The 24,125-nt window shown below is 36.3% G+C and overlaps 1 protein-coding gene across 3 annotated transcripts in view; it reads left to right on the top strand.

The window, feature by feature from the left end:
* Zfh2 (Zn finger homeodomain 2) overlaps positions 1-24,125 on the top strand; it is a 313,903-nt gene that overhangs the window by 8,076 nt on the left and 281,702 nt on the right. For 2 of the 3 annotated variants that reach the window (XM_070311083.1, XM_070311088.1), the window contains exons 2-3: positions 8,438-8,501; positions 15,312-15,341. The gene's annotated coding sequence lies outside the window, so the exon portion shown is untranslated. The remainder of the gene's footprint in view (positions 1-8,437; positions 8,502-15,311; positions 15,342-24,125) is intronic. The other variant, XM_070311087.1, reaches the window with a different exon arrangement.

Below are 24,125 nucleotides of genomic sequence, written 5' to 3'. Positions count from 1 at the left end.
GTTCAGTTTCACCCATATAAAGGTCGCGAGCATTTCTTAGGAACTGCCGATTGGTTACGCGGTACGATCGATGCCGCGATTCCTAGGAATCCCCGGACGTAGCCGGGTCCGTCTCATCATAATCGGCAAATATTTATCCGCGACGCGGATAAATAATTAATTAACACGGCCAACGGCGAAGGATTGGACGACGAACGGAGCAGCTGTCGATCCCCCTTCTCTGCCTTCCCTCACCCTCCCTGTTGGCAGAGTCTAGTCTAATAGAAGACAGCGGGGCTCGTTTGTGCCACGGCGGAGGGGGTAGCCACCCCTAATGCGGGAGAGGTAATTATTATACGAACCAATCGATACTTTGATGAACGAATCGCCTTCTAGCCCGTGGAAAAAAAGCGCTGCGCGCTTCGACCAAGTCGACGGCATTCGAACCAAGCGGAGTCGTTAACAACCGTTCGTTTCTCTCCGTGGAAACTTCTACGCACATTGTTGCGCGACGATAAATCATTGCCCCTGTTATACAATGGGCGTAAAGAAGCGTGTATGTATTAGCGCGCGCGCGCGCGCATGCACGCGGCTTCGAGCGTACGGATACTTGTGACGCACGCAATTTGTAATTGCTTAAACAGATTCACCAGCATGTTTTACTTTCACGAATAAGAGATAAACTGGCGATCTTAAAAATTATTTCTTTAATATATATGTTTTAAAAAAATAATGGAAAATCGTGTAACAATATTAATTATGACATTATTTAATTAAATATGATAGTTGTGTTTAGCAAAACCTCTATAAAATTCAGATATGAACAAATGGTAATATGTAAAAGATAATATGCAAAATTAATTAAAATTGATGACAATTAGCTCGTTTTTAAGATAAATATTCAACATATATATATATATACATTGGCCTGTTGCCGACAAAGAGTCAGGCAAAACTATTAATAATATCGATAATTACCAATTATTTTTAAAAGCAATGGGGCCGGAGTTAATTTCAGCACGTGAGCTCATGCACACTCCCACGCTAGCATCTCGTGGCATGCATAATGTAATGCACGCAATACGATACATTGTTACCTCATTTATTTCTGTTATTGTTTCAAAAGCTAAAAGAAAGTTTTCTTCTGTAATTAAAAATATTTTTTACATTAAAACGATGGCATAATTAAGTCTCGCATTCAAATTTTATATTTTTATAATTTTTGATATTATTCAGATTTTCTCTCTGTAAAGTCTACTCGAGATTAAATGAATCGTAAGATATTTTTTTTTTTTTTTTAGTTTTGGATCTGATATTTAACTTGGGAAAAATCTCAAAATTTTGCATAGCTCGTAATAGGAAAATTATTGTTGCTCCTAAATTTTTATCACGCGAGTATCTCTTCGAATTTATTCGGAAAACCCATGTATGATGGATGGATACGCGAAAATCTGGAGAATATTTTGTATAGAAAACATTTCTCGATGCGCGTAGAATCGGAAATATAAAAATAACGCGTACCAATATCTGGATAACCAATTGCCTTCGGCGCGATACGCGCCTGCACCAGATTACGATTGTTATAATATGGAGCTCGGACGGTCCCACAGCCCTGCCTGATTGCCGGTTGAAAGATCAGCGGACTGTGACAGAGAGGGCCGTTTCTCTCTGGCGGGCGCGCAAGGCGTACCGGTGACACACGAGGACGAAGAAGAAGCCGCTGCAAGGAGGGTAAGAGAGGGAGGGGGAAAAACGGGGGTGGGCACTCGAGGATTCATGGTCTCTAATTTTTACGGTGTAACCAACATGCGCGTCCCGCGCCGTCTATATTTACAAGTACAAGTAGCCATTCATTAAATCCGATAATTAATCACAATCGTCTCTATTAACGGGAAGACTTAATTGCTGTTATCCGCACGGCGCTCCGCTAGGAAAGAGAGAGAAAAGGACGTCGCGGCGGGGGCGGGTTTGATGGAAGAGGCCGGTCCCCGGGATACGCTTGAAGAATGGGCCAGTCGATTCGTACGGACGTTTTTTCCCTACGCGTTTCGAACGGTAGTCCCAACCGGTAGACCTGACCGTTCGCCGTGCGAAACCGACGACAAAATGTCTTGAATATTACTTTATTCACGTGATGGACCTCTCATTCATAAGAGAAGCGGAGCACAATCGGACGTCGTTCTGTTTCTATTGTAAAAGTACTCTTCAGGATATTGTAAAGCGATATATATAACTAAGATATTTTTGATAAAAAATTTAACGATGACTTTATATTTCTTTCGAAGGAGAATTAGAAGTTTTGTCATTTTGCTTTATCATTAATTGCAACCTGCCTTTACTTTGTCGATTGCCTCATTATGTGGTTTCATCCGATGGAACTGTTAGTTCGACAATTACTGGTCGCAGCTATTACTGGATTCATCAGAAGCTTTCATTAGAAGCGCGCCATATCGCGTTGAAATATTTTTGTCCAAGTAATTATGGCTCGGCAGCGTGCCGGCAGCATCGCAACTAATTCGTGAGGTATCGCAAAAGTAGACGACCGGACAAAGTCACCGCAGTAGCAGCAGCAACGGCAGCGGGTTAAGACCCGCAGTTACGTCCGCGTAACTTTTGCAGGCCGAGAGTCTCGGCCGTGGCAACGGAATATAACCACACACATTCGCTCATACATACACATATGCGTGCGAGATGTACGCGGTTGGACTTCTCGCGCGCGGCTTCTCTTCGTATATGTGGCTATCTACTTACTTTAGTGGTCAGCGCGGAAGAAAAGAATTAGCTAGACGAGGGCGCGTCTCATCTAGGTCACCCACACCGTCTCGCGACCGATCCAATACATGCAAGGTTGTGCACACACACGCGCGTCCGCACCCAAGGAGCCTCATTACGGGAGCACAGTGGCGAGGGGGTGTGCAGCAAAAGAGGCGAGCGTTAATTAAGAACAGACTCGCCACCCTCTAAGTAAGGAGCACTGACCAACCCTGCTCCTTCCCCCTTCTCACTCCTCTCGTCTCCGAACCAACCGCCTCGACTAGCTACCATCATACACATACATACACACACACACACACACATATATATATATACGTATACATCCGCAGTTTCTCTATTTCTTCATGGTCACCTTAGCCACGGCCTTACACTCACCACGAACTCCCACTGAGAGAGGAAAAGCCGAGAAAAGTGCGAAGAAGATTGAGAGGAAACTGAGGGATGGGAGGAAGGAATGAGAGAAAGAATCGCACTTTTACGTTGTCGGATTAGACAGACTGCAATTTTGTACGTATCGCGATAATTAGAAAATAGTACGGTGTCTCAGGAAAAGTGTTTTGAAGAAAAAGATCGTCGCGTATAATTTATTGGCGTTGCTCTGTCCGCCTCACTTCAACTGTCACTCTCCTCTGTCTACCATACTGGTCGCAGTCATGATTTTACTCACCCTCTCCCACGTTTTGCCTCCGTTCTTCATTTCTTCCTGCGAAAGGAAGGGTTACGATATATAGAATGTTTCTTTCAGCGATGGGAAAGGAAGACGGAAAGTGACTGCAATGGAACATGGCAAAGAAGGATGACCGCGACGGAAATTAACTAAGATCCCCGATATGCCACGCTGACATAATATTGTCGCACACTCATTCACAAGTGAAGAATTCGCGTCGACAGTTTGTCACTTTCTCCCGATCGATTTCCACGCTGTTGATCCAGCAGGAAGACACTATTGATTAAATAGCTTTTATGAAAACGACAGTGGCAATTTCCAAAAAGTTAACTTTGGTTTTAAGATTGAGTAACTTAAAAATTGCAAATTTTATTATCGGATTTAAGATACCAAATTCGATGAATAACGTCATTTTTAAATAATAGATATCGCAACGATAATTAAACGGGAAATAAAATATCTGTAATTTTTTTTTACAGATTTTATTATAACGTTCACATATAAATACTATTGTTTACGGACTAACATTAGCCGTTACTAGACGTTTACATCTCGTTAATTTGAACAATTTTCTTAATAATGAACACGAGAGTGTTCCTAAATCACGACGCTGCGATGATCAGTCGATCTCATCGTGACGACACGGAGGCACACATGTTGCCAGTATTACACAATAGGTGTTCCTCTTGGGCGAAAAAAAGTCACCCAACTGTTCATCCCCCTCCGTGAACCATAAGCTGGCCCGAGCTGGGGTGAGCCGCGCCTGATTGTTTCCAACAGGTTTGTCAGCTTTTGTTTCAGTCCGTTCTCATGCGCGGCGGAACTGGTCATTGCTCGAACCCCAAAAACGGTTGAACAATGACCCTTCACGGCCGTTACATTGCGCTGCAATAACGACCCCCATTACCCCGAACTCAATGAGAAAGAGAGATCTGGACGGGCTGAGAATTAATCCAACGAATCCCAACGGCAGTAGGATAGATGGATGATGAATTTAAATAACGCGATGCGATCTTGTGTGAAGCTAGGGTCTCTACATTCCCCCCATTTCCCGTTTCTCTATTGCTCCTGATAAAAGATATATAAATTATTCTTTCACAAAGTTTATTTTTTATCATCAAATGTAATCGTAATTGTAAATTTGAACTTTATTATTACGATTCGTATAAATTTCCGCGTTAATTACTATTACTATTTATATGAATGTTTAATATGTTAAATGCATATAGATCGTTTCTCAAATTTTTCAACATCTTTACAACGCTTTATAAAAGAGTAGACTTTTAACTAGACTATAGAGATTAGTTTTGTAAAAATATATTTTTAAACACTCGTATATTATTAGAGACATTTAGACATCGACCGAAATTTAAATTCCAAGTGTCTTACTCGAGATTGTGCAATAAAATTTTGAGAAACGCCAGCATTCGTTCTAGATTCTTCAAATATCTTCCCGTGCATTTTATAAGCGGGAGCTTAATGAGAAAAATTCGCAAGGGTTCTCAGAATTCTCGCTAACAAGATATAGACGCTATCACTTCTTACGTAATCCTTCATCTAATCGAAGAATTTCCGTCGTTTAAAAGTCTGATCTTGTATGCTTTATTTATGTGCATGGAAATCGACAGAAATTACGTTAACCGTCTGCTCATAATCGCCTTGACTTATACTTTATTGCCTCATTCTTATACATAGAGCGCACTGTGAGTTTTTGCGGAATTACATGTCTTGCTGCTTGGACATGAAATTATTCTAAATATATAACTTGCTTCGAACGACAAATATAAATAGCAGTTTCTTAAATAATGTTTTGTATTTTAAGATAATTACGAATATCGCGCGATCTGATAATTTCAGATTCGTATCATATTTATACATTTGCTTCGTACCGGGAGAGAAAATTGAGGAATATAGCGGAATATGAAATACTTCTCTCTCTTCAAGTAGAGGTTGAGTTGCACTGAACGAACAGTTCTCTTTTGCGTAGTTTCGGAGGCACAAACTGACGAATCCGCAAATTAAACAAACACTCTATTGACGTGCTGATCCTCCGCAAAGGAGCCAACGAGAGGCATTGGCTCATTCGCGAGGGTGAGAAAGACACAGTGGAGAAAGAAACGATTGCCACCTCCATGAGGCCTTCGTTCGAGGGATAAGAGGGACCGGCAGAGAGGAGAGAACAGGAAGAGACGAGAGAGATAGAGACTTGGCAATCCGAATGAACGGACTACACCGCATACAGGGTCTTAGCAGGACTTAACGAATATTGCCGTCGATATCCAGGAGTCCCCAATTTGACACTGCTCCCTTCCAATGTCTTTTGTCCCTCACGTGGCGACGCGGATCTACGTTCGTCAATTCTTGGGTTATCAAGTTAATTTCGTGAACCTTGTCTTCTCTTCATATCAATATCTTACGTCAAATACGAATCTCCATTTAATGTTATTTTCTCATAATTACATATATGAACAATTTTTAAATCTTAATTATACTTTTGTAAGGTATATATTATAGAAATATTTATATAATTTTTATATATTTAATATTTTTGAGAGAATAATTTTGTAAAAATTTTATATAATAATTTATATAACAGAAAAGTGCGATATTTTGAAAAATAATAGCAGAAATTTATGAAAAATTAGAAATTATTTCTTCGTATTATTTATTTTGAAGTCATTAAAAGCAATATAAACATTTTTCCAAACTATAGATTTATAGTAGGTTATTATATATATATATATATATTTTTTCTTCTTCTATTATCTTTTAGAAAAGACAAATTGCGTGTGCAATTGTGTTAAAAGAAGACTGTTTGTGGGCGTACTTGCATTTACTTGCGTAAATTAAAGCAGGGCGGATTCTTCGCTACATTACGGTTGTCTTTCGCGTATGTATCGTACAAGGGTCGAAAATGTCCAGACGCGGAGACCAGAAGGAGCCAGACGACAACCCAGATAAATTAGTGCGGGTAATGAAGACTGAGCCTCGTGTCTGATTAAACAAACACAGAGAAGCGCAAATAAGTGAGAGAACGTCGGGAAGGCGAAGAGGAGAGAAAAGGGAGATCTGAAACATAGAATGGTAAAGGAAGGAACGAAGAATCTGTGATTCCTCGGACCTTTCTCTCATTTTACTTCCAATTAACTTAAGCAGACTCAGTGATACACTGCGTCCAGGTTATTGTCTACTATTCTTTCTTCGCCTTTCGTTCGCCTTTTTTCCTCTCGTTTTCTTTGCTCGCTGAAATATGATATAGAGGAAAAAATTTACTCCCTGACAATTTAAGTTTGTGCAAATTCAGTAAAGAAGCCTTATAAAATTTATTTTCAACGAAATTATCGTTGACTTGTAATAATAAATAGTTACACATGTGTAATAATGCGGATCTATATCGCATTTTTTTTTACGATTCATGTTTTCTTTGATCCGTCTGGATCTGTCCAGATTGCATGAGAGTATCTATATTTTTATAATCTGCAAATTTTTAAATTCCACTTGAATGACAACTTCACTTGACTTCCCTTTGCATATTACGATTTTATTAATATGTCGCTACTGCTTAGAAAAGTCAGTAAAGAAACTGGCGTACACATGCTACTGTCATTTTCTAATGACACCTTCATTTCTCTTCAATGTTACTTCTAAAAATAAATCTTTTTACGGACCTCCGATTCGTCACCGGTTGATCATCGTCTCATTAACATATTTTACGATCCTTTTCTCCGGTCTAAATCGAGAAATTCAAATAGAAGAGGGACGCCAGGTGTCAAGCGCGTAACGCCTGTACCGCTTGCGGCGCCAGATCGTAAATTTATTTATAATCCTCGCTCTTTTTTAACTGTCCGACATCGTGCCGAAGAATTAGTGTCCGCGGATGCGAACGATCTCATTCCAGTGGGACAACAAGGATGACACTAGGCAAAAAAAAAAAAAAAAAAAAAAGAAACAAGACGAAGAGTCCGCGAGACGTTAATAATTATTGTCGAACCGGCCGAATCGAGCGTCAAGGCGCTTATAACGTAGGAGAGGAGAGGAGACGACGGCGACGGCGACGACGACGACGACGATGTTCGTCGGCAAGGACGTTCAAGTTTAAATAAAAATAAAAATCCCCTCGCGCGCACCAATACACTAATTATAGAATGCGCTCATCTCGAACGACCGCTGGCTAAATCGCATACGGTTACGTCGATGCCCGAGTCTGGATTTTTCATCTCCGACTCCTGCGACGACGGTTATATGACCACGTACCGGGCGCGTATCGAGAGAAGTTACTCGTCGACTGATAAATGGCGGAAAATTAATATCGTTTTTATCGGCGGCACAAGGTAATTACCTGCGCTGGCTCTCCTCGGCAAGAACGCGAACGCAAGCATGTGATCGCAGCGATCTCGTTCGCGTTCGGATCGAGTCGTTGGGAGAAAAGTAGTAGTGGTTTAAGTTCACAAGAAGAGTTTATATCATATTTTTCGATATTAATTTTCTTAGAAATATTAATTGAAGTCTGAGGGCGTAATTTCAGTAAACTTAAATTTCGACGTGCAAATACTCGATAATTTGTGAAAATTTTCGAAATTCCATCGGTTCCAAATTTATTCTCTAATAAACTGCTATGAGGAATTTTTATATTTTAGGTAGGAGATGAAAGATGTGTTTGATCGAGATTTGGGTCATGTTAAATGAAAAGTCGCATACATGTATACTTTAAATGAGAGTAGATACGTATACATAAGAAACATATTTTAATGGATGATCATAAATAAGCGTCCGTATCGAGAGACGAAAAAGCTTTATTCATCCTCTCCTTTGCCTTTTTATAAGATCCTCGCGTGCTCATAGAACGCGCGCGCGCGCGCGCGTTATATTTATTTTCCGTTTCTTGCATGATTAAATTTTTAGATAAAAGATCTGGCGCGCGTGCGAGACGTCTCGCGCGTGCAAATTTATTCAGTCTCCGTCTACTTTCGAATTCGACGTCGTCGTTTAATGCAAATTTTTTTTTTTGCCTTTTAGACTCGTGCGAAGGATGTGACGTCAGCGATGTTCGCAGAATGAAGGTCGTGCTGATCGCAGAACGGTGAGTCACTGATTAATCAACATAGCCGTCCCCTATCCCGGCAATAATTATTTAACTTGGCAATCGAAGTAATTACCGCTCGTATTGACACACCTATCCTATTTCATATACAATATACGTATACATATGTGTACGTGCAGTTATCTTATGCGTCAGATTGTCGTAGATTGGCTTGCGATCATTAGAATCCGACGTATCCGTCATTGCCAATCAAGGTGTTCTTACTTCTTAAACTAGTATGCGTATAATAGTGAAGCTTCGCGTCGGATTGTCATCGCGAAATGTTACACGAACATATAAACGGTAATGCTAATAATACATTTTAGCCAAACGCAAATTCTACGTCACTGAGCAAGAGAAATTCTGTCATTATTCGGCGCTTCTAAAAAACATACGTGTAACAATGACAACGATCATTTTTATTCCGCGATTTTTTTTATCATTTTAACATCGTCGTAAAATCCGAGAAAATTAATCGCACACAATTACTAGTTCGTTTTTGCATATTAACAAAATTTATATAGAAATTTCTTCACTTACTTTCACTCCCGCAATCCTGAGTTTATTGCAAAGACATAATAGAAATTTTTTAAATACCCGGTATCGTCGAAAAAAAAAAAGAAAAGACGCGACACGTGTAAAGAAAAGAGGTATTTGGAGAATAAAATATATTCTGTTAATGTATGTATTAATTTTTTTTTCTGTTTAATTTACTAAACGTAATTTCACGCTTGGAAAAGAGAGAAGCTTCCTTCCTATGAGCTTTATCGAATGGGTAATATAGTTAAAGTGCATCCGAGTACAAAGTAAATGGCCATGATGATTGGACGTTGCGAATATCGTAGGGACAAGCATAATCTACATCCAAAAATCCTTTATACTATATAGTAAGAACAATGGGCTTTCTCGAAAAATTAGATATTACCAGTATATATCGTTTCTTCCTTGCAATTAACGGAACATCATATACATACGCGGTTCTTGGAGTATAAGTCCAAGATGTCGACCGGTTCTCAGAACTGACTTAACACGAATACAATAAGCGATCCAGTGCTGCGGCTATTATATCTAATTCCATTCGAAATAGAAAAGGACTCCGCGCGTATCGTCTTTTGCCGTTTGAAGAGGGAAGAAAGACAGAGAGGGAAAAGAGATGGGTTTTGGGGGGGAAGGGGTTACCACACGCGCGGTGCCCCGGAGCGACGCGGAATCACTCAGAGAGCGCCGGCTGTTACTTCATTTTTGCGGAGCGTTTACAACGTCCTGTCCACTCGCGTGGCATCGTTGCTGGCATTTCGATGCATAATAAACGACCGGTTAGCCCTGCACTCACCACAGCTAACACCTCTGCCCCCTCTCTGCGACGACGAGCTACGCGCGTAGAGGGGTAAAGGGACTTCTCTTTTTCGCCTCTCCTCTTCTCGTCGCTCCTCTCGTCTCCCTCCTCATCACTCCCTTCTCGTTCAACATCCATAAGCTGGATGCACTCCGACTTCCTTTGTGGACTTTCTTCCTCCGCGAGGTGCATCTAACGAGATGCGGAGAGGAATGAGAAAAGCATGCGAAAAGAGACGCGCGTCAAGAGAGTATTTGAAAGAAAGAGAGAGAGAGAAAGGGAGAGAGGAGGAGGAAAGCCGTTACGAACGAAGTTTAACGAAAGAAAATCCGATTTGCATAGCGCGCCCCGTTCTCTCCCCCGTCTCTTTCTAACCACGTCCGATTCTCGCGTGCGCGCACGAGATGACACGCTAGCGATGTGGTTTCAGGATATGTACTTTGTATCTTCAGTTTCTCTCGAACACTGTCTTATAGTTTGTCTAGAACTTCAAAGAGAAATGGCATCTGATTAATACTTCAAATTTTCATAGTCTGGAAATTTTCATTGCATATTGAGAAAAAATGCAGAGAAATATTTTTCAATATATGGGACAATTATTGTATATTGAAGATGATGTTACTTTGTAAATCTAAAATTATGAGAAATGAATTACATTACAAATTCCAAGTAATTAATCTTGTTTCGCGGTTCCATATTTTCTTTTACAACAAGATTACGACAAGTTTTTGTAAACCGATGGCGTGTATGAAATGTTCATGAAAACAGCGCAAATCGATTATCGTGTTCGCCCGAACTCGCGCTCGATAAAAAAAAACCTGGAATCAGCGTGTGGTGAAACGATTATTTGCGCAATCCATTCATAATGGATATGAAAGGGTGATTTCAATCTCCGCGAATGAGTTCCATTTACTGCAATTATCGCAAATTATTGCGGTACAAAATTTGCGGATTTACATTGTGAGAAAAATTGAAAGGGCAACGTATGAAAATGTAACTACAAAAATTAATTTTCCCTCCTCTCTCCTCCTCGGCTCCCCACCTCCCTACCCCCCCCCCCTCTCTCTTTGATATTTTTACTTTGTATAAAATATGTATAAAATATTATAAATTATTTTTTAATTATTTAAATTAAAATGTTGTCGTAATTAGTAATTATAACAAATATATTAAGTATAGAAAATTAAAAAGAGAAAATTAATGTGGACATAAATATAATAAAAACAATATCTTCAGTGAAAGAAATTGAACTTTGAATATCTATCAAGAATTTTATGCTTTCATTTTTTTTTTTTTTTTTTGTTGTTAAATAGATAAACAAAAAATTCTAAAGATTATGCAATTTTATAAAGATGTTAAGAAACGGGGATAAAAAGAGGGAAGATCGCATAAAAATTACTGACACGTTCCGACTAGTTGGAGCTTTTGAAAGTACCCGAATGTACTCCGATCGCGGTACCAAATCGATGGTAGACATGCCACCTGTGCGACACGCCGCGAAAAAGTGGAAGCGGCGTGCATCGGAGCGATTATTTGCACCGCGCGACTATAATGGATACGGAAAGGCCGGTTTGAATTCGCTCGAATGGGCGTATGAATGGTCGCCGTTTAGCGTAATTATTGGCGCATTGTCTACGGCACAATGCCGGGCGCGAAATTGGCATGCAAAAATCGGATGCGATCCCATTGTCGGCTATTGTCCGATCCCAAGCTACCGCGGCACCGTTGCACCCCCGCCCTTTCTCCGCGTGGCCTCAGTTTTCGAATATTTCGTCGCTTCGATTCTCTCGATTCCAGATCGTCGATAGATATTACGCGGGCTGGCCGGCCAAAAGAATTTCCCAACGTGAATTTGACGGTTGTTGAGCCAAGTACTTTCGTATTGTAATATCGAGCGGAAAGAAAAACGTAACAGAGAAATTTTAAATTGTTGTTGTTGATAAAGATTAGCAAGCAAGAATGTTTAATAATATTTTGTACGGAAGCTTTTGCGTGAAATTAAATTGAAAAAGACTGAAATATTTATCTACAACAATTTGTCTTAAATAAAAAAGATACTTGTATGTTTTGATAAAATATATGCGACTATTTATAAAAAGATATAATAAATATTCTGATAAATTGCACTAGCTAAAATGATATTTACAGATTTTTTGTGTGTGTGCATGTGTGCGCATGCGGATACGAGTGCGAGTGCGAGTTCGAGTGCGAATGCGGGTGCGGGTGTGCGTGCGCTTGTGTGTATTGATATGTGATGCATTTGCGTGTAACGTAAAGACATTAGAAATTTTTTCATCTAATTTTATATTGCACAGACAGCTAAGAAATTTTTTTATGTAATTGTTTTGCTGTTTTCAAATTTATATTGCGAATTAATATTTATTTCTCCCGTCTTTGGAAGAAAGCTAGATGTGTGTGAAAGTTGAAGAGACGGACCAGAAAATTTTGTCGGTTATTAGGCAGAGATGGCTCGGCGGCTTGGTTCCGACTCGTCTTGAGAGGAACCACGGACTTTTTGTGCGGCCAGATTGGCGGTCATTATGCCCACGAAATTGGGCCTTAATTGTGCCAGCGGTAATGAGTTGGGTTGCTCTAATGCATCGGCACCAACCAACCACCACACATAGTATCTTACGATATTGCCATGGTGTCCTTGCTATAACGGGTGACTCTTTCATCTTTTTCTTGATTTATACGCTAAATATCATAATCTTTCTCGTATTTATATATTTATTAAAATGTGCAAACTGATTGTATATAATGTTTTAAATTATCAATATTTGATAAATAATTGAAACGAAAAATTAAAAAGAAAGCTTGTTAAATTGACGAAATGTTTTTGATTACATTAATATTTAAATATAATTATCGTCAAATTCTCTACACACAAAATTATATTGTATTATGTATAATCTAATGACAATATATATATATATATATATATATATATATATATATATTTCATGCTTTAAAAAATTTTATTTCAAATTATTTTACGTATATTATTAATGTTACTAACGAATGTTCAAACGAATGCAAAAATATAAAAAAGATTTTTTAGACACCCAATAGAAGCAAAGGGCAGTAGGGAATGCTACTATGTGGCGACGTAGCATTATTTAATTGCTCTTCCGTCGTTTTCTTCGTCGCCAGATAATTTGTATACCTGGCGGCGATCTCTCTGTTTCTCCTTGTCTTCCTTCCTTGTCTCTCACTCCGATTCTTTTCTCGAATAGCTAGACGTTTCTCCTCCACCTCTGTCTCTCACCCTGATGTGCCTCATCTCTTTCCGAGCAGTCAGTTGTCCCTCTTTCATCAGTTTATACCGTCTCCGTGTAACTTTAGTCATCGGTGAAAAAGAGAAAAAGTTGGTAAAAGGAGTATGAAGAGATAAAAGTGAAAGAGAAACAAACAACGCGAAGGACGAAAGCTCGAGAGAGAAGATACAGACGGCCTACTCCTAATTGCATGTAATTACCTATGGAGGCCAATTAGCTCAGATTGGTCGGACGATCCGCAACTAGCCCGGGGACTTGAGGCTCCGACAGGATCTTCGTGCCTCTTCCTCTCGGGTAAACTCACGCGAAAGCAACCAGAAATCTTTCTTTACTTCGAGGATTTCTCAAGCGATAAACGAACGTTTTTAGAGAAAAATGTTGCACGGATTTGTTCGAGTAACGCGGATTTGCGAATAACGTCAAATTATACTCCAGAGTATTCTCTTACAATTTATATAGAATTACACATACTGAATTTTCTCTCTCTTTTTCTTATTCTAATTAATGTCATTCTTAATATTTTTATTAAAATATTTTATTAAAGTATTTATTTAAATCTGTTATTTCTTTATTCATAATAAAATAACTTAACGCGATAATCGATATTTTATAACGCTAACGAGTCGTTTGCTTGCTCGCCGCGCGATGTTATAATTATGACCAACCTAAAAAAAAAAAGAAAAAAAAAGGAATACTAGGTTTTAAATTACGAGAAGCTCAAATTTTTGAAATTGCTATTCCGAAGATCATTAAGATGAGCGTTTAGTAATTTATTACGCCACGATTATTGTGACAGGATTACTGGATATTATGCAACTGCAAACTCACAATCAGTGAAAGAAATATGTTTATGGTTATCTGTTAGATATCGAGAGATTGCGAAACCAAATACTATCCATTCCACTTTATTTTTACTGCCATTTCCCATAGCATCAAGACGAATATACCTGTGGCACTTGCATGCACTCGCATATAATCGCGCGCACTTTTCCAACGTTCCTGGAACACGCACGTAATGAGCAATCAACGGTCGATTTTCTCAACCGAGAAAGCAGTAACTGCTTCATCAGCGCGCAAATGTATCCAGCATGACGTAGACCGCATTATCACTTTGCAAATCGAAAATAGGATTTGCTGCTTAACTGCATCAGTGCAAATGCGCTATCAGACTTTCGCTATTCTCTTTTACGGTGGCGGGTTTCAATACAGCAAGAAGCATCTTCTCGATCGGATTCATTTAACCGTTCTCTTTAAGAGCGATCGAAACCGTACGTCAGCGAGCGTGCTTTTGCAACAACTGTAAACGAAGAGCTTATAGGAAGAATTGCATACTTTCAAATACTTAAAGGTACGAAAAATCTCATTTTTAAGGATCCTTGATCTCGTTGATGTTGATCAATTATCCTAGTTTGTGTCACACCATTTTTATCTAAACTGTTTCGTTGTCAACATAAGAACATAAAAGGAAGGAAAAACTTAAAGGTCGGCGATTGATCTAGATCTAGAAAAAGATAGGCTGGAATAGTTTATTTACATGTGTATTGAGATTTTTTGAGTCTAAAAGTTGGCGATAATTTTTAACATTTTAAAGTTTTTATTCCTATATACATATAAGATGAGTTCTAAAACTAAACAAATTGTATTAAACGTGAGGTTTAGGAAACCTATGTCAATTTAGTTTGTTGGCTATCTCTTCTGTATTATAATAGTAACAAACCATGAGCTATAAATGCTGAACCTTTATATTTTTTTGTTGTGGAAACTGGAGTTTTTTTTCTTTTTGACGCAAGTTTATTCAGGTTACATTTTATTCGTCATCTTTTAAAATTCGTTTTTTAAATAGTTCTAGTCATGAAAACAGAGAAAGAAAAGAGAAACTAAATAATAATAAGAAGAAAAGATCTGGGTTTTGCCCAGGATTTTAAATTAGTCATTAGCAAACAAAGTCAGTTGAACGAAGTCTTGGGCCGAGACCTATATAAACTAAACTATAAGAATAAGATAAATCTATAAGAAGAAATTGCAAGCAGAAAAATATTCTTTCCATTATACTCGTAGCTAAGGTACACCTGGGCTTTTCTCAGAATCACAGGTATTCGAATACGGTTCTTCGTTAGTATTGTATGACCACGAGCATCTGTCTGCGATAGAAAAGATTCCATAGAATAATAATATATATTTCTCCTTCTTGTATAGATTCATCACCGTGGAAGTCGGTCCTCAAAGGTAGGATCAACAACTAAAGATACCTTGATTATTCCCTTTTCATTTCACGTTGCACGAATGCACATTGCACGAATGATTAAATGTATTTAGTTTATCGTGTCTTTTAATTGTTCTTCCAATAAATGAGACTTTACATACATCAACAGAATAGGAACTGGCTTTTTCAAAGAAATATTTGCCTTCTTTTAACCCTTGTTTGCCTTGGATCTTATATCGCGAGCGGATATTACGATTTGGATACTATTTGAAGACCTCCATAATATTGCGCTTTTCTTTTTTTCTTTTTTTTTTTTTTTCTCGAATCGTAGCAATGCTTCAAACTCCTTATTTTCGCAATGGACGTCTTTTGAAAAATTTGTTTTCGCACGATCAAAGATATCCTTAACTATTTCAAGACTCTGTTACATATTATTTGTACAATCTCGAAGATTCGCATTTGGGACAAAATAAGATGCTATGCGAACTTGGCGTTTCAGTTTATCCTAAAAGATTTGTTTGTTTAACGATCATAGAACTATTTGTTTAAATTATTAAGGACGACAGAATTAATAAAATTAAACGCATAACTCTCTTACAAGGAGACACCACAACAGGGTACCAACCGATTTCAACGAAACACATTGTAGCGATAGATTTTCATATTAAGTAATATCGAGTAAACTTTTTTTACGATAGAATGCAATTATTACACAAATATACATCACATATACATGAATACGTTTTATCTATTTATTGTATATTACAAAGGTGTATTTCCCCGTGTGTCCTCCGCCTAGAAAATCCGTTTGTGGAATAGCTATACAGAGTAGAAATAAACAAAGGTAGTTACTGATTGTACCTTTAAATTGCAATAACTGTAAATAGGTGACTGCCATACACAATACAAATAAATGTTTTGAAACATGTTTTATGGAGCACTTTAAAATAAAGTATAACACGTCTCCATATAATATTTATCGAACGTTTCTAGAACATTATATTCTTGAAGCAGATAGAAAGGCAGAGGGTCGGCAGATTAAAGAATAAAAAATGAGAAAGGAAGGGGAAGTTTTGTTACACAGTGGCAGACAATATTTGGTGCATTTAGTTGCTAGCAACGACAATAGACAGTGAAAGAATTGCATGTAATTGTAAATATTGAAATGAAAGTAGACAAAACACATTAATCTATGCGATGCACATTTATTTCTATAATAATTGCATTCTATCGTAAAAAAATTTTGAAAAAAAAGTTTACTCATCGGGACTCGAACCAGCAATGTTGACACTACGAGTTTTAGCTGCCGCTCCACCGCGCGCTCTCCGATTAAACGCTCTATTCCATTTGCTCATAAACTTTTTTTTTTGTTGCAAAAATCAATCGCTGCCCTCGAGTTTTATTACACAGAAATTAGTCATAATTATTTTGTGACTCCGCGTTTTAAAATATTTTAAGCATTCCAATTTTTGATAAAAAATTGTCACTATTACTATACAAAGTGGTCTTTTTTGAATAGTTTTCTTTTCATGGATAAATGGATTATATATAATATAAATTATTTCTTATTACATCACAGAAGAGATCTAAGAAATATTTAAATTTTTAAAATTTTATTATAAGAAGAATCACTAATATCGGCTGTCGTAAATATGTCAAATTTGACTATGTTTACGCCAGAGGTGTAATTTCCAAGATACCGGATATTTTTCTACAGAATATTTTTCAAATTATTGTATATTTTTTGTGGTGAATTTTTTTCTAAATTTTGAAAGCAGCAAATATTGTTTGAAAAAATATTCGCTGTATTTTATCACGATAAATTGACGTCCAATAGAAACATACAAACTGAATATTTAAGAAATGTTAAAAGACTTGCGAATAAAGATATATACTATCAATTTTGAAATGAGTTTATTTATTATCTTTATTTTGAAAAGTCGGTCACTTTCTGAAATTTTAATGATACCGTATACTGCTATAAATACTTGTAAAAATAACATTTCTCAAGCATGAAATTCACAGATTCCCTACTAATCTCTTTCGTGCATTCGTGTTTGCAAGCGACAAAATACACGCAACTTAGTCGAGAAAACTCAAACGCTCATCATCTCAAATGCACGTTTCTCATATTTCATTGATTCTACAGGATCAATGCATGGTACGCAGGTGTTTCGCGATGCATATAAAGGAGATTCAGATGGACAGATACAGAAGGGTCCTTCTCTCGATATGTATTCACAAGATCAAATGGCGGCACATAATGGTGATCCCAAATTTTTGGGAAAACTCCCAAAATTCTCAAGCTAATCGTCACAATCGTGCGCCTTACCTGATGGACGGTTTCTTTTCACAAAACCGTGAGAAACAGTGTTGGTGGAATCTTGAAAGCATACAGAATACAGGAGCAACGGAAAATAGGAAGGAGAGGTGAAAAAAGAGGGGATCAAAGAAAATAAGGAGTATGAGAGAAAAGAATTCCGTAGTATTCGCTCCACCGGGGAATTAACCATCAAACGATGCAGAAGACCCCACACTAAAATATCCTTTTCTTCTTTTCACGCGATATTCGCGTACATCGTCTATCTTTTGCTTGAAACGAGAGAAGGACGGTTTGATTGTATTTCTGTTTATTCATCGCATAGTTGCCATTCGCGAATATATTTTTTCTTCAAAGATGCAAGGGACATTCACGAATCCCCTTCGATTTTAATGAAGCAATCTATTTGTAAAATAGAATTTCTTTTCATTTGATAAAAGTTAGTTTAGAGGAAAAAAACCTACCGTCTTAAAATTTTATCCTTTTTGAAACAGTGAGATATATAGAGGAACATGATTTATTTGTTGAGAAAAAATTTCATAAAATTAGAACAAAATCGCTCTTTAGCCATGCTTATTTTTTCAATTATCTTTAAAATTATTATAAAAGCAAGAAAATAAGCTATTTCCATCCTGAATTTAATCATATATATATATATATATATTCTCAAACACTAGAATATTCCATTTTTAATATCAAAAACTCCAAACAAACTGTGCAAAAATTTGCCAATATAATTAAAAGTAATTTACAAATAAACAATATTTTTCTCTTTATGTTGAAAGTAATAAAACAAGTTTATAAAATAGTGTATATAATGAAGATAAAACTTTGGTATATAACATATAACAGGATCTTCATCGTATAACGAAAATAAATCTTCTTAAATTTTACATTCTAAATTTGCGCTTTAAGAGATAGAAAAATATTCATTTCTTAATTTTACAAAGTATTTATTTCTTAATTTTGTATATTCTATAAATATACTACAATTTATTAAAATCAGAGAAGAATTTTTTCTTTTTACGTAAATGTGTATTATTAAAAACATTAAAAAAATGAGAAATTATATTTAAAAAATTTCTTAATTTATACAAGAGTTTAAGCAAGAGTAAAAGTTAGAAAAGAAATTGATTGCAAACATATACATATAATAAGAGAAATTTTTTTAAGAGATTAATAAGTCCAGTCTCTGTACGTATGAAAACACAAAAGAGGATAAAAGAAGGGTTTATTATAATCTGGAATTGAATTTATTTATACTTGATATAGGATCAAAATAAAATTTGTGCCCTGTGCACATTAATCAGAGTAAAATTATTTTTCGGAGAGAAAGTAATTTTCTATGAAATTGAAGCGCTACCATTCTGCGTCTGGCTCTTAATAGCCCGCGAAATTCAAATAAGTCTTTTTATTACTGTGTTTTCTTTTATTTATCTCGCTTAAATTTTGCTTGGCAAAAGTCGTTGTCGGCTTGTAAATTTTTTTGCATATTTTTTCTTTTGACAAATATCAAATCTCTATGTTTTTCTGTCATTCAAAATTTATTCCCGATTGTGAGCGATACAGCAAATAGAGAAAATAATGACACATACATAGTGCATTCGAGAAGTTCGGAAACTGATTTTTTTCCCAACGTACCGACTGCGCTATCTTTTGGACTACACTGGATCTAGTTATTATAATATCTCTTGAGTCTGCCATGTTTTTTTTTGCCGCCATTGAGAGTCAATAGTTTAAAGTTTGCGCGCGTTTAAAGTTTTCAAAATTTTTAATGTTATTATGATTTTCGGAATGGAACAGAAAGCCTTGATTATTTTTATTTTAAATGTGGAAAAACTGTAACAGAAACATATGAAATGATTGTCTAGCGCGCATAGTAAAGCGTTCTTTATTAAAATTCTGCGCCGGCGCAACGCACTGCTCTGGTGTCAAAAAACGCGGGACGAATCTCGCACACACTTTTCTTTTGCCGAGCACGTCATGCACGATAGTGTAAACACTTTCACAAGAACATTTTACTAGACAATCTTTTCCATATGCATCTTGCATATTTTATATGTTTCTGTTGCAGTTATTCCACATTTAAAACATAACTTAATTACGACTCTCTGCTCCATCTTGAAAATCGTGACAACGTTAAAAATTTTTGAAACTTTAAACGTGCGTAAACTATGAACTATCGACTGAATAGCGGCAAAAAAAAATATGGCAAGAGACTCAAGAGACTCAAGAGACTCAATAATTAGATCCAGTGTAAGCCAAAAGATAGCGCAGTTAGTACGTTCGAAAAAAAATCAGTCCTCGAACTTTTCGAATGCACTGTGTATGTGCTTGAATAAGTTTACACGATATGTGATGACTGTATGGATGCGTGATCTGTATAATAATGGGATTATTTCAATTATTACTTAAAATTTCCATTCGCAATCAAGGCAGATATCAGCAATAATTATTTGGTAATACCAAATAGAAAATTGTAATTGAAAAGGATAAATATGTTTAGAATAGGACAGCAAAGTCGAACCGTTTTGATCTTGATATATATATATATATATATATATTGTCATTAGCCTGAATAGCCATCGTAAAATTTTAATTGTTGCTTGTTAGATATTAAAAAGTTTCATGAATTATGTGTAATTTTCGGACATCGTGTACATGTTTAATGGAACATACTCTTTAACTGATTCCTTTATTTACATATAGTAAATCGAATGCGTGGGCGGGAGAGAAGCAGAGCTCATTAAGTTATTTATTATTAAATATTTACTTAGAGATTTAAATATGCAAATATATCGAATTAATGTATTTCAAACTTTCTTTTGTATGAAAAGTTTTAAATCATACATTTTATAATTTTACTTTATTATAAAGTAAATATATGGTCTAATTTTTAATTAAAGTTAGGTTTGAGTTAGGTTAGAATTGTTTCGGGATGAGGGTCAAAACAAGAGGAGGGGCAAAATCCTCGGTAAAATCTCTTTCCGCGCATTTGCTGAGAATACGTTTTATTAAATGTCTGAAAATTATATGTAATTTATGAAATTTGTTTTGTTTATAACTTTTAATAAATAACGAGCAACGGCAAAAATTTGTTGGTGGTTACTCAAAATAGTGACTTTGACAATATATGTCGAGGTCAAGACGATTCGATCTGTCATTCTATTCTAAACATTTAAGAACCGGTATAAAATTATCAATTTCAAACTACGCTTGATTTTCATTCAGTTACATGCAAATTAATGAATATCTTGCCCTAACGGCTACGCAAAATCGTATTATAATAACAATGCAATTGCTCTTCGCGCCCGGAATAATTAAATGTAACACAATCGTTTATTGGGCGTCTCAATAACGCGGTGCATCCGTGTTTTTGCTCTCATTGAAACCTGTGGACTTTCATCAGCTGTCCAGATTTCTTCTTTGAGTCGTGAGACTGGGAGGAACAGGAAATTAATTTATGCTACGGCACATTCCTTGTTCTCTCGACCAGGTGACCAGGTTTTCCATTTCAAGGGGCTGCCCACCCCTCGTGTGACTAGCCACACAAATTCGCGTACCCGAGGCGTGTGAAAATATACATAGCTCTATTGTTTTCTCGCTTTTCGTTCTTCGAAGCTTTTCGTTTTTAGCCTCGCATCTTTTATTTCACGTGATCTTTGAAATGATCTACCTGTCCGCGCATTGCTTTTCTTCAAAATCACGAAAAGAGAATCTCAGAGAAGAGTGGACATTCCGATTACTAAAATCAGGTAAAAACGAAATGAATGGAACGATTGTGAAAAATGGAATTTGAATCTATGCTTTGTTATTTTTAACGATGTCGGAGTTTTATATAATGAAAAGGAAGGGATTTATATACAATACTTGCTTGCCAACCTTTGTTTTTTCTATATGTATCCACGATATAATTTTCTTTTGACAAAAGGATTTAATATATTTCAACACACATTCATCAAAAATTTTTAAATTATTATGCAACTTTATGATTATAATATACAGTAATGTTTAGATATTAAGATAAAACTCTAATTTTGGGGGAAAAAAATTGAAAAATTGAATTAATTTTTTCTCTTTTGTGCTTTTTTTTCGAAATTATTTAACCAGAGCGGTACTGTATGTATTCACATATGGATAATTCAAAGTTCAATACAAATATTAATCTATTTTCTAAAACAATATATTTAACATACGATACATATATACCATATATATGAAATGTGTGTGTAGCTTTTAAAATCTCATTTAAATTAATTAATTAGATTTCTTAGCTGGAGCTAAAAATTTGAAGATCTCTCGGTAAAAAACATTTAAGACGCTCGAAGACGTTTTCGAGGCGTACATATTGTACATTACAAAGAATATAGATTTATCTTGAATCTCTTTTTATAGATTTGATGTATTATTAACTCGTACTCCTCTAGTTTTCTCTCCATGGACGGTTTCGTGGGACAAAGCGGTCATCGTAATCGACCGTAAAAATGCTATGGTACTCCCGAATTCGTTAATCTCTCTTCTTTCGCCTTCCTAGTCCTTGGTTAGGGTGCTGCTGGTTTCCTGCCCACGAGAAGATCTGCCATAATGCTCTTTTGTCTAACCCTCCTGCCCTAGTTTCTCCTTGCATGGCTAACTCGATTTTTTTTTTTTTTTTTAAATGTCATTGAATTATTGCTATGAAAATCTTTTCTCATATTTTCATAAATATCTGTCAAATAAAATATAAAATAAAAGTATGTAGTATTTGTTTTTCTTAATTATATATATGTATACAATATATATTTATTTTTCTTAATTATATATATATATATTTAAAATACAAATCTATGCAGAAAAACGTATATGTTATATGCATATACATAATATTATATTTAGATTACTTAGATTTATTTAATTATGTGTAATTACGTTTATTTTATAATAATATATAATACATTTTTCACATATATGTTTCACTCTATTTACTCAGTTTTTATAATGTCAGCTCATACTTTGCATATTTCTTTTTAACATTGCTATTTCAGTAGAATTGCTTTTTTCTATACTTATCTAATGTTTGTATGCTCTATCTAATATTTGTACCATTTCAAACTTGTTTCTAAATCAGCGAACGTCTGAGAATGTTATTTACAAAAAGATAGTCTCTTTTCTTATCTGTTTCTTTTTTCCCCCATCTCCGATATAATGTTCTATAAACATATTTCGATGATTTAAATTTATGTATTACGTACGGTTAAGCATATGTATGCAAATTAATCGTATATTTTGAATGTTAATTTTCTTCCCCCGACAATATTTGAATATAAACAAATTTTCGGATAAGTAAACAATTTTTTGCACACGTGCACGGATAAGAAAATCTATTACACACAATTATGATGAATATTTGCGTATGTAAATCTTGATATTAATTATTTTCTCTCAAATATATTAATCGCAAAAATTTTATAAATGGTCGATCTAAAAAAAATATTTTTCTCGCGCACCATGAGATTTTAGCTCTCTTGCTTATTTTATTTGTACAACGTGAGCCTTTGTTATTCTCTTTACGATAGATGCCAGATTCGGAGGAGTATCCAGTACATTGCAGTAACAGCAATTGCGGAAGAGTCTAGCGAGAGATATCATCACGCCGAATCGTAAAGCGTCACGGTTGCCTTTAAAGCCGACATGCCGCAGGTCTCGGACGTTACTACGATCGCGCGATCCTCACGTACGGATCTCGCATCGAAAAGGTTGTGACGCGTGGAATCCGCAGGCTCTCGGTGGCATTGAGCCCAGTCGAAGCAGAAGAGAGAGAAAGAGGGGAGGAAGGGGATAGGAACACGTGGTTCCCATTCATGGTTGCCTGTGGTATACTACTACAGTTTGTGTGACTGGAGGTTGAATAGGTGGAGGATGAAAGTCGAAGAAAGAGAAACAGAGAGAGAGAGAGAGAGAGAGAGAGAGAGAGAGAGAGAGAGAGAGAGAGACTGAGATGGCGATATTGCCCGTGTTGGAGAGTAACCCCGTAAGGTGAGGGTGAGAAACGGAATCAGAGGTGGGATCGTCGTCGTCTACGATAGGATAGAGAAGTCCACTACTACTACATCGTCATCCCTCGAACTCGAAATAAGAAACGGTTTCGACCTCCGGTGTCGGTATCCGAGTCAAAATCTTTTTTCCATCTTCGATCTTAGTCTAACATCTACTTTAATCCTTTAAGCAGTCAAATTTCCTTTTAAAATTATTTAATTTATAGTTTTGCCCCGAAAGCTTCTTATTTAAATCCCTAACAATAAGTTGGAAATTATTCGTTTATTGCCTATTTGAGGTACAAAGTAAAAACTCAATATAATACAATTCTTATATAACGAAATCTATCAAAATTCTCGAAAATTCGTAAACGTGAAAATTAGACGTTGAAAATAGGAAAAAGAAATTTTGACTCGGGTACATGTGTCGCGATCCTATGTCGTATTCGTCGATCTGACTAGGTCACAATCTT

This window comes from Polyergus mexicanus, unplaced genomic scaffold (genome assembly GCF_030449975.1).
Source record: "Polyergus mexicanus isolate NDT 795.1 unplaced genomic scaffold, iyPolMexi1.0 SCAF_19, whole genome shotgun sequence".
In the NCBI taxonomy this organism is placed as follows: domain Eukaryota; kingdom Metazoa; phylum Arthropoda; class Insecta; order Hymenoptera; family Formicidae; genus Polyergus; species Polyergus mexicanus.
Note: the sequence above shows the minus strand (reverse complement) of the source record. Positions and strands in the feature narration are given on the sequence as shown.